Genomic DNA, 9,661 nt, shown 5'->3' with positions numbered 1-9,661 from the left:
ATGTGTCGGTCTGTGGGAAAGGGAAGCACTATCGGCTTGTAGGTCACTCTCTCGCTCTCTCTTTGGACACTTGGCATGCCTTTTATGTCACATCACTATAACAAGAGACTGGTGTTCGGATTATTTATGAACCAAGTGACAAGCCTTACCGCTCGCTCTCTCTCTCTCTCTCTCTCTCTCTCTCTCTCTCTCTCTCTCTCTCTCACAGACCGACACATGACCACGTCCCCACGCCACACATTGCTATCAATCTCTGATGGTACCTGAGAAGTTTGGTAAAGAACCACCTAGTCGTCAGGAAATTACAGAAAATGCTCAAATCATTTATTTATGTGAAACGTCCTAAATATTGAAGTACATAAAGAGTACACACACAGAGTACACTTGGATCTGATGTTGTTGTGCTTGGCCCAGATTATTGATAATTGCTGATTGCAGCTCTATTTTATTATCGCTTTTGTAGAATTTTTACACTGAATTTGCCAAAGATTTGCACCCCTAAACTGTTGCAGGAGAAATTGACAAGCATCGGAAATCGTTGTTGAATCGGATTCCTGAATCGAAATTGAATAAAATTAAGAGGTGGCTAAGGATTCCCACCCCTACTAAATGCAAGATGGCCATACTTAACTTGGTTAGGTCTACAGATCTTGAGATATCTTGAGTGTTTACAGTAGTGCTGATTATGGCTGCACGATATAGAGGAAAAATGCAATATGCTCACTGAAATGTGTCAACTCTCATGTAATTACCAACTCTGTTGAAATGACAATGGAAAAAATGAATAGGGAATATCTCATGCTTTTCTGTGGCGCCTATGCACACTGCATGTACACACACACAAGTAACAATCGCACAGCCAGTGTATTATCTATCCGCGTCCCCATAAACATTACTTCATAAAGTATTAAAATAATTCCGTTATCTGATTATGAACATTTTTGAAATTTCAGTAAATGCGATTTATCGTGCAGCCCTAGTGCTGAGTGGCAGTTATGGATGAAGAACTGTTCTATGAATGAAGTCTAGAGAGGTCTGAATCATTGACTTTGGTCGTGTAGAAGGTAACCCTCCAGTTGCCGAAAGTCTTGTGAGAGCCGCATGTGACATTCACACACTGAGTTTATTTTGTTTATATGGAGTCCAACGGAAAACCTACATGACCCCTAACCCTAACCTTAACCCTACCTCTAAATCTAACCATAACCCTAACATTCGTAACCATGAATAAGACTCTTGTGAGACTTTGGCTGCCGGTGGATTAGCTACCAGACATGGGTCAGAATGACAGCTAAGAAACAATCATCTCTGATTGGCTGGAGAGTAATGGTATTTATAATTTACAGATGTTTGAGGAGCTTCTATTGGACGCAGACTTGAGTGTGAACGTGGGCAGCTGGATGTAGCTCTCCTTTAGCTCTTTCTTTCAACTGTTTTTTAATTGATACTGTTCAGTGGGATTCGGCAGGAGCACTGACCCTAATGGCGATTTCATTTGGTTGGTAACATTCCCAAATGTTCACACATAACCCAGAGTGAATTAGCTGCTTGGAAAAAAAAACACTTCAAAGCTAGTGAATTGCATTAAATATTAACCTTAAAGAAGGACAATTAAGTAAAATAAGAGAACTAAGAATTTTTTTCCCCAAAGTAACTTGATGGCCACAAAGCATTATTGGGTAATTTGGGAGGGTAATTCATTCAGTGATATGAGAATTTTAGAGGGGGAGAGGGGGGGTATACTCACCTTTTTTCCAACTATAGACCTCATTTGTCTTGGTATATTCTGTCTGAGATAAAAGTAACAAATGAGGCCAAGAATTGTGGTTTAGGTAACAACGTAAATTAGTCAGGAAAGAAAGGAACAGACTGAACCCAATAGCCTGTCCAGGTATTCTGATTTTATTCTCTCTATTCCTTGTATTTCAAGAATATGGTACAGTACAAATTTTTTAAAGAAAGTTGAATCATGTAGTTAGAAGGCCTCATGGCCATGTTTGTCTTTTAAATATTTGTGTGATCATTATATTTAGCTTCATAAGCATGTTGGCCAAAAGCTTGAATGTTTTGCATTACTGTGCGATCGTCTCATGGATTGGGTGAAAAGTTAAGCTTTACCTTTCCACTTTGTGAATTGTGGTTGATTGTCTTTAAGTCAAAAGCTATTCTCAGCCAAAGCATGGCTTTGGTTGGATCTGTACAAGCGTTATTATTTTTTTCATTCACTTATATATTACAAAGTTAAGTGTATTTTCCTGAGTCTAGACTCCTAACCTGAAATTTTCTAAACATGGGAACCCAAAAGCCACCTCGTGTAGTAACCTTCCTCATGTTTATGATGAGACTGATTTAATCTCTCTTTGTTTTTCAGACGATATTTACCTGTTCTCCGAGGTTTCCCTGCCAAGTATATCTATGACCCGTGGAACGCCCCAGATTCTGTGCAGGCCGCTGCCAAGTGCATCATTGGAGTCCACTACCCCAAACCCATGATCAACCATGCAGAAATGAGCCGCCTCAACATCGAGAGGATGAAGCAGATCTATCAGGTACTTTTGCGTTACAGACGACTTGGCAAGGATTTGGATAGTTTGAATTAGCATGCAACTAGCTAGGTCAGATGCAATTTATGTTCATAAAATGTATTCCTAAAACCCCCCTGTTGAAAAGAACAGCCCTGCGATTTGTATGCTTGTTCCTAGTATATGATGCTCTGGTGTCCCTACCGGGCTTCTTAACTAGCAAGCCTCCATTGTTCAACCAACTTTATCATAAAGACCACTCTTGTAGACAACAATATTTTGCTGGTTAAAAACATAACTACTCTGGTTCAACAGCTAGACCAGCAGCTTACCAGCATGTCTCAGCTTGAAACAGCATGGAAATACCTGCTAGTCTAAGCTGGTCTTTTAAGCAGGGCAAGCATTTGAGAATACAGATGTAATATGTAATTCAGTATATGTGAAAAAACAATAAAAATGTATGAGGATGTCAGATGCAAAATGGTATCAGTAGTACCTTAGTAGAAAAGTTAATTAAACAGTTTTTCCAGGACTTTTGGCCTCTGTACCATCCACACACAACGGGAATGGAATGGCATACTCCCCAGGGGAACAGCAGCCTGGGAAAAACACACTAGGTGAGAGTCACATTTTTTCCCTTGGTTTGAGGTGCTAGAATATACTGGTTAACCCATTTCACAACAACCACTACTGCATGGAGCCTATTAAGAGTTACTATTTCTTATTCTGATAAATAGATTGACTGAACAAATCAAGAAAAAGTAATGGATAATGTAAGATTTGATTTTCTTTGACAAATGAGTGGAGAACTCTTGTATTTATTTCAAGTAAAAAAAAACAAAAAAAAAACAATGATGTAATGCAAATTGACTTTTTGACATCCCAGTAGCACCAGCCATATCGGGCAGTTCTGTTGCTAGTGGTAACCGGAATGGAAGTATTCTGCTGAAGTTTGACAGTGAAGAGCACCAGGGACCAAGTGGAATTAGGCAGCAACAACAGCAACAATTAGGTAAGATGTCCCACAAACTTGGGTTTGGCCATTCATGTGGACATTAATTTGACATGTGCCACATACTTAAACATCGTTGCAGACCAGGCACACCCCTTCATGGCAATGGTATTTCCTGATGTCAGTGGCCTTTTTCAGCATGATAATGCACCCTGCCACACATTGTTCAGGAATGGTTTGAGGAACATGATGAAGAATTCAAGGTGTTACCCTGGCCTCCAAATTCCCCAGATCTCAATCTGATTGAGCATCTGTGGGATGAGCTGGATCAACAAGTTCGATCCATGGCAGCTTTACCTCTCAACTTACAGCACTTGAAGGATCTGCTGCTAATGTCTTGGTGCCAGATACCACAAGACACCCTATAGTGTCTTATAGAGTCCATGCCTCACCAGGTTGGTGCTGTTTTTGCGGCACGTGGAGGATCAACAGCATATTAGGCAGGTGGAGGTGGTCATAATGTTCATTTGTGTATATATAAAGTTCACATATGGTTGTTTATCATGGGGATCTTGCAACCTCTCACAAAATATGACACTATATGACACAATAATAAAATTGTTGTTTTTGTCACAGCAGATGAAGTATGACATTTGTTTGCCTCTTATGAATTAGACTGTTGTTGCATTTTTTGTTTTTTTTTGTCTAAATTCTATCCTTCTCAAGTCTGTACACAGTTGTAAAAGTAAATTAGTAAAATCTGGTTAAAACTGGTCTTATGCTTGACCAGATCTTAGCATTGTAACACACCAGATCATCTGCAGACCTGCAATCATTTTGATGCAAGAAAACTGAATAAGGAAACAACCTTAGTTCTTGTAGGAATGAAATAAGTAACTGATACCACTGGGGGGCATCATTCATGCTTATTTAAATTCTTGCATTTGGCTTTGTGTGGGATTTTAGCAATGCATACTTTAAAATAATAATAATAATAATATTTTTGCAATGTTGTTGATTAGTTAAAAACTTTTTTTTTTATCAAAGCAAAGGCAATGAATAAAACTGACATATAGTTCCTCTGTATTTTTCCTTCATGCAGCAACATGCTTTGTTATTATTTTTATTACTATATGTTTCATTTAACAAAGTTTTAGAAGGTACCTTGATCAATAAATAACAGAAAGAAATTGAAACTAAAACCAAAAAGAGAGGGCAATTGAGAGAAAAGAAAAATGAATAAAACAAATCCACAATTTCATGATTGAAATCATTATTTCAGAAATTCAAGAGGTTGTTTGTTTGCCATTTGAATTGTAGGAGTTTGTGGGGACTGAGCTTCATTCACACACATTCTGTTCACTCTCTGGGGCTTGGCCACAATGAAGAACGAAAAATGTGTTGAGATGTCCGGGGCCCTCAAGAGGCAGGGAAATCTGGCCTTCCGGGCACTTATCCTGCTTTGCAGTACCTACTTTTGCTCTTTATGTGTCTTGAATACAAAATTATGACAAGAAAATACAATTTAAAAAAAAACTTTATCCTTAAACTGGCACCGTGATTTATTGAATCAGAATGAAAATAACTTGTATTTCCTGTCCTCTATATGCGGTGGTCCATGGCTCCGGTTGCGTTGTTCTTCATGTCCAGGACCTCAAGCCAGACCCTGATTTGTATGTTAGTGTACAGAAGAGGCCAAAACTAGTTGCCACAGCAACTGTGCTGAATCTCTCACGGACCCCCCATCCCCTTCCACCCCTCTCAGAACACTGTGAAACAAAACAAACATTGTCCCTTAACAAGGCAAGGAGAGACAGCGTTCTGTTTAGAAGTGAGGGACATTCAGGTCATATTAGTCCTTCCTCGTTGAGTCTAGAGTGTGTACACATACAGGACACGCTACTTTCTCATGTCTGCTTAGAGTGACTTAGAACAGGAAGCCCCAGAGTTACTTCACCAGCCGGTCACCTTACCCATGACAAAATACCACTTAAAGGTGTAGTGTGCAATTTACACAAAGATTTGTTTGTGATAAACTTACCAGAGTACATAACAATGCCTCTAGTTCTGAGACAGGGAATCTTTACAGATCAGTCTTGTCTTGGGCCATAGATATGTGTTTAAGTCTTTGTTCAGTTAATTCAGTTTATGCTAAATGTAAGGTAGGGGGTAGGGAAAACAACTCAACATCATTAGTCATGACATTTGTCAAACAATACAATTATGTAACCCTCTTGTCTATTTATTATGTCATCTTCATTAGGTTTTTAATATTTCTTGTTTGTTGTGGCAGGCCATGCTTATACATTCTAATAGAGGTTTTAGAATGTATGGCAACTGAGACAGGGGGCATGACATTTTGGTATTCTATGGTGGTGGGGAATTTAATTCCACCCAGTGAGTCGGGTCTTTTGAATCCGTTCACTGAAAAGAATTAGTCAGTAACCGTGTCTGCAGATTGCATATTTATGCCAGTAGATGGCGAAAAATGAGCATCATTTAAGCGTTGTGTGTCATTCATTGAGTCAACTGATTCCTTAAAAAACATTGTCATGACCGAAACAATGGAAGTAAACGATAATGTTTTGCTTACTGAAAAGATTCTTATAAAAACACTTATTCGTTCAGGTAGGAACACACTAGTATTTTAGGCAAAACTCTCAAGTGAGGCAAAAAAGTTTTAACAAAATGGCGGAAAGTATGACAAACAGTCAGAGATGGGTAAATTACTAATTATTTATGTAAAAATGCTTCATAATGCACCACACATTCTGAATTGGAGATAGGTCAGAACTGCAGGCAGGCCAATCTAGCACCCACACTCTCTGCTCACACAGCCATGCACTTGTAATCTGGCCAGTATGTGGTTTGAGGTTGTCCTGCTGTAAAATGCAGGGACGTCCTTGGAAAAGACTGTGCTGAATGGCAGTATATGTTGCTCCAAAATGTTTAATATCTGTCTGCGTTCATGGTGTTCTCACAGATGTGTGAGTTACCCATACCATGGGCACTGACACACTCCTTGCCCATACAGACACTGGCTTTTGGATCTGATGATTATAACAGCTTGGATGGCCGTTTTCCTCTTTGGCCCAGATAACACGACGGCTGTGTTTTTCACAAACTTTTTAAATTGTGGACTCTTCGGACCAAAAAACACAGTTCCACTGTTCTACTTTCCATCTAAGATGAGACCGAGCCCAGAGAAGTCGGCAGCGCTTCAGGTCGGACAGTGTTGATGTAGGGCTTCTGCTTTACATAGTAAAGTCTTAACTTGCATCTGTGAATGCAGTGGCGAATTATGTTGACTAACAATGGTTTACTAAAAGTAATCCCAAGCCCATGTTCATGATATCTATTACAGATGAATGATGTTTTTTAAGAGAGTGATGTCTGAGGGATCAGAAATCACACACATTCAGAAGTGGTTTTCATCTTGCCCTTGAATCTTTTAACTATATTGTGCAATGTAGAGGGTGAAATGCTAAAAATCCTTTCAATTTGTCATTGGGGAACATTGTTCTCAAAGTGCTGGATTATTTGCTGAAGCATCTGTTGGCAAATTGACAAGTCTTGAACGATCCTTGCTTTTGAAGGACTAGGATGTTTTTGGAGGCTCATTATATGACACATTTGCCTCAACTGTTTCACATCGCCTTGTTATTTCAACTCGTCAAATTGTTTTGTCGTCTTAAATTGCTCGTCTCAACTTTTTTGGAGTGTGTTGCAATCATCCATCCATCCATCCATCTTCAACCGCTTATCCGAAGTCGGGTCGCGGGGGCAGCTGCTCCAGCAGGGGGCCCCAAACTTCCCTATCCCGAGCCACATTAACCAGCTCTGACTGGGGGACCCCGAGGTGTTCCCAGGCCAGTTTGGAGATGTAATCTCTCCACCTAATCCTGGGTCTTCCCCGAGGCCTCCTCCCAGCTGGATGTGCCTGAAACACCTCCCTAGGGAGGCGGCCAGGGGGCATCCTTACCAGATGCCCAAACCACCTCAACTGACTCCTTTCGACGCAAAGGAGCAGCTGCTCTACTCCGAGCTCCTCACGGATGACTGAGCTCCTCACCCTATCTCTAAGGGAGAAGCCCGCCACCCTTCTGAGGAAGCCCATTTCGGCCGCTTGTACTCGCTGACCTAGTTCTTTCGGTCATGACCCAGCCTTCATGACCATAGGTGAGGGTAGGAACAAAATTGACCGGTAGATCGAGAGCTTTGCCTTCGGCTCAGCTCTCTTTTCGTGGACAACAGTGCGATAGAGCCGAGTGCAATACCGCCCTCGCTGCCCCGATTCTCCGCCAACCTCCCGCTCCATTGTCCCCTCACTCGTGAACAAGACCCCGAGGTACTTGAACTCCTTCACTTGGGGCAATACCTCCTTCCCTACCTGGAGTACGCACTCCATCGGTTTCCTGCTGAGAATGTGTTGCAATCATCTGATTTGTAATTACAGTACATTAAAAAAAACTATGAAATTCACAGGTTAAAACATCATATAATGTGTAGTTGTAGTGTTATAATATAGCAAATGATTATTATAATTTACAAATCACTGTTTTTTGTTTTTATTAGCATTTTTTATACTGTCCCAAATTTTTGGGAATTAGGGTTGTATGAGAAAGAAGCTAAATTAATTAAATTAAATGTAAGTCAGTGGGACAGATTCATTAAACAGTTGTGCCACCTTTGCAAGTGGTATTTCAGTCTTATGCTGCCTTCATGTGCTATCAAAATTATCATAAATACAAGTTCCAGTGGATAAATTAGCCACTACATGGTCTGTGATTGATATCTAGTAAACATATTTGTCAACTAATATTTACGATTTTATTTCTGTTAACATAAATAGGCTATGTTTTTTTTTTTTTTTAAATGATTAATTTCCTATACACGTATATCTTTCCATAACAGGGCGGTTATGTTATGCTTGACCACATATGACTAACACCACAACATAAAGGAAAACATAAATACATTTTTTTTAAATAAACTTTCAATAACTCAAAGTAATTTTGCAGAATGGGTGATGTACATCTCCAGTCAGGGCTGGACTGGTAATCTGGCATACCGGGAATTTTCCCGGTTGGGTCAATGCACTTTGGGGCCGATCAGGGGCAGAATGGCCATCGGTAGAAGCGAACGGGCCGGTGGGTCGGCCACGTAACGTGCTGAATGGGCCGTGATAAGAAAAAATAAGGCACCACGTTATGCAGAACGGACCACAAAATGGCGCCACGATATGCAGAAAAGGACCGCAGTTTGGGTGTGTGAGACGCTAAAATGTGGGACAAACGGCATTGCGTTTGGATTTCACACGGAACACAATTTTTTTCCAGGACGATTCCTTATTTTACAGGATGTTTGGCATATTTTGTTCATTCATTTTACTTGATGCTGCTTCAGCGTTAGCATGACTCTCCCTCTCTCTCCACATAAATTCCCTCAGTTGTTGATGGTGGCGACAATGGTTGTCAGGGGTGTGGAATGACAGAATTCAAGTGATAATGCACAAGTTACAACAAAGAATGTCCAGTTTCACAAAATAGCATCCAATACAGTTAAAGTCAAACTAATGACAGTAGGTTATAGACATCTGATGCAGCAAAACAAGTGGGTATACTGAGGGTATACACAAATATTGATCCTTAGAAGTTGTTACAAGCAAACAGCCCTGGGAAAAAAGTCAGTATATGGTGTACACGTGTGTATGGCCCCGACTACACCACTGCTATAATTCATTCTTAGTGAATCTGACTTAGTAACTTTAATTTGGTTACAATAATTTCAAATGTATTCAATTTCACTACATTTTTTTTAATAAAAATTTATTAGATTACAGTATCTAATTACTTTGATTACAGCCAACACTGCAAACATTACATAAAATACATGTTCACATAAATCATGCTAATTATCTAACCACATTCCTAGTGTGTTCTATGTTCTAAGGTTCTTACAAATGGCAGTTTAAAACCTGTGAAAGACAATAAAAACACCCAGCATTCAAGCACATGCCATATTTTCCATAATCAATCACATAAAAAACAAGGAGCGGTGCTTGGCCTTGCAAAACTTGCCATTATGATGCTATGCTATGGTGTTGTGGATGGTTGCCAGGGCTTTGCTATGCAGTTGCTAAGGTGTTTTGAGTGATGTTAATATATTGCTATGCTGTTGGTTCGAT

Source organism: Xyrauchen texanus, chromosome 27, assembly GCF_025860055.1.
Source record: "Xyrauchen texanus isolate HMW12.3.18 chromosome 27, RBS_HiC_50CHRs, whole genome shotgun sequence".
Taxonomy (NCBI): Eukaryota; Metazoa; Chordata; class Actinopteri; order Cypriniformes; family Catostomidae; genus Xyrauchen; species Xyrauchen texanus.
This window is presented reverse-complemented; position numbering follows the sequence as displayed.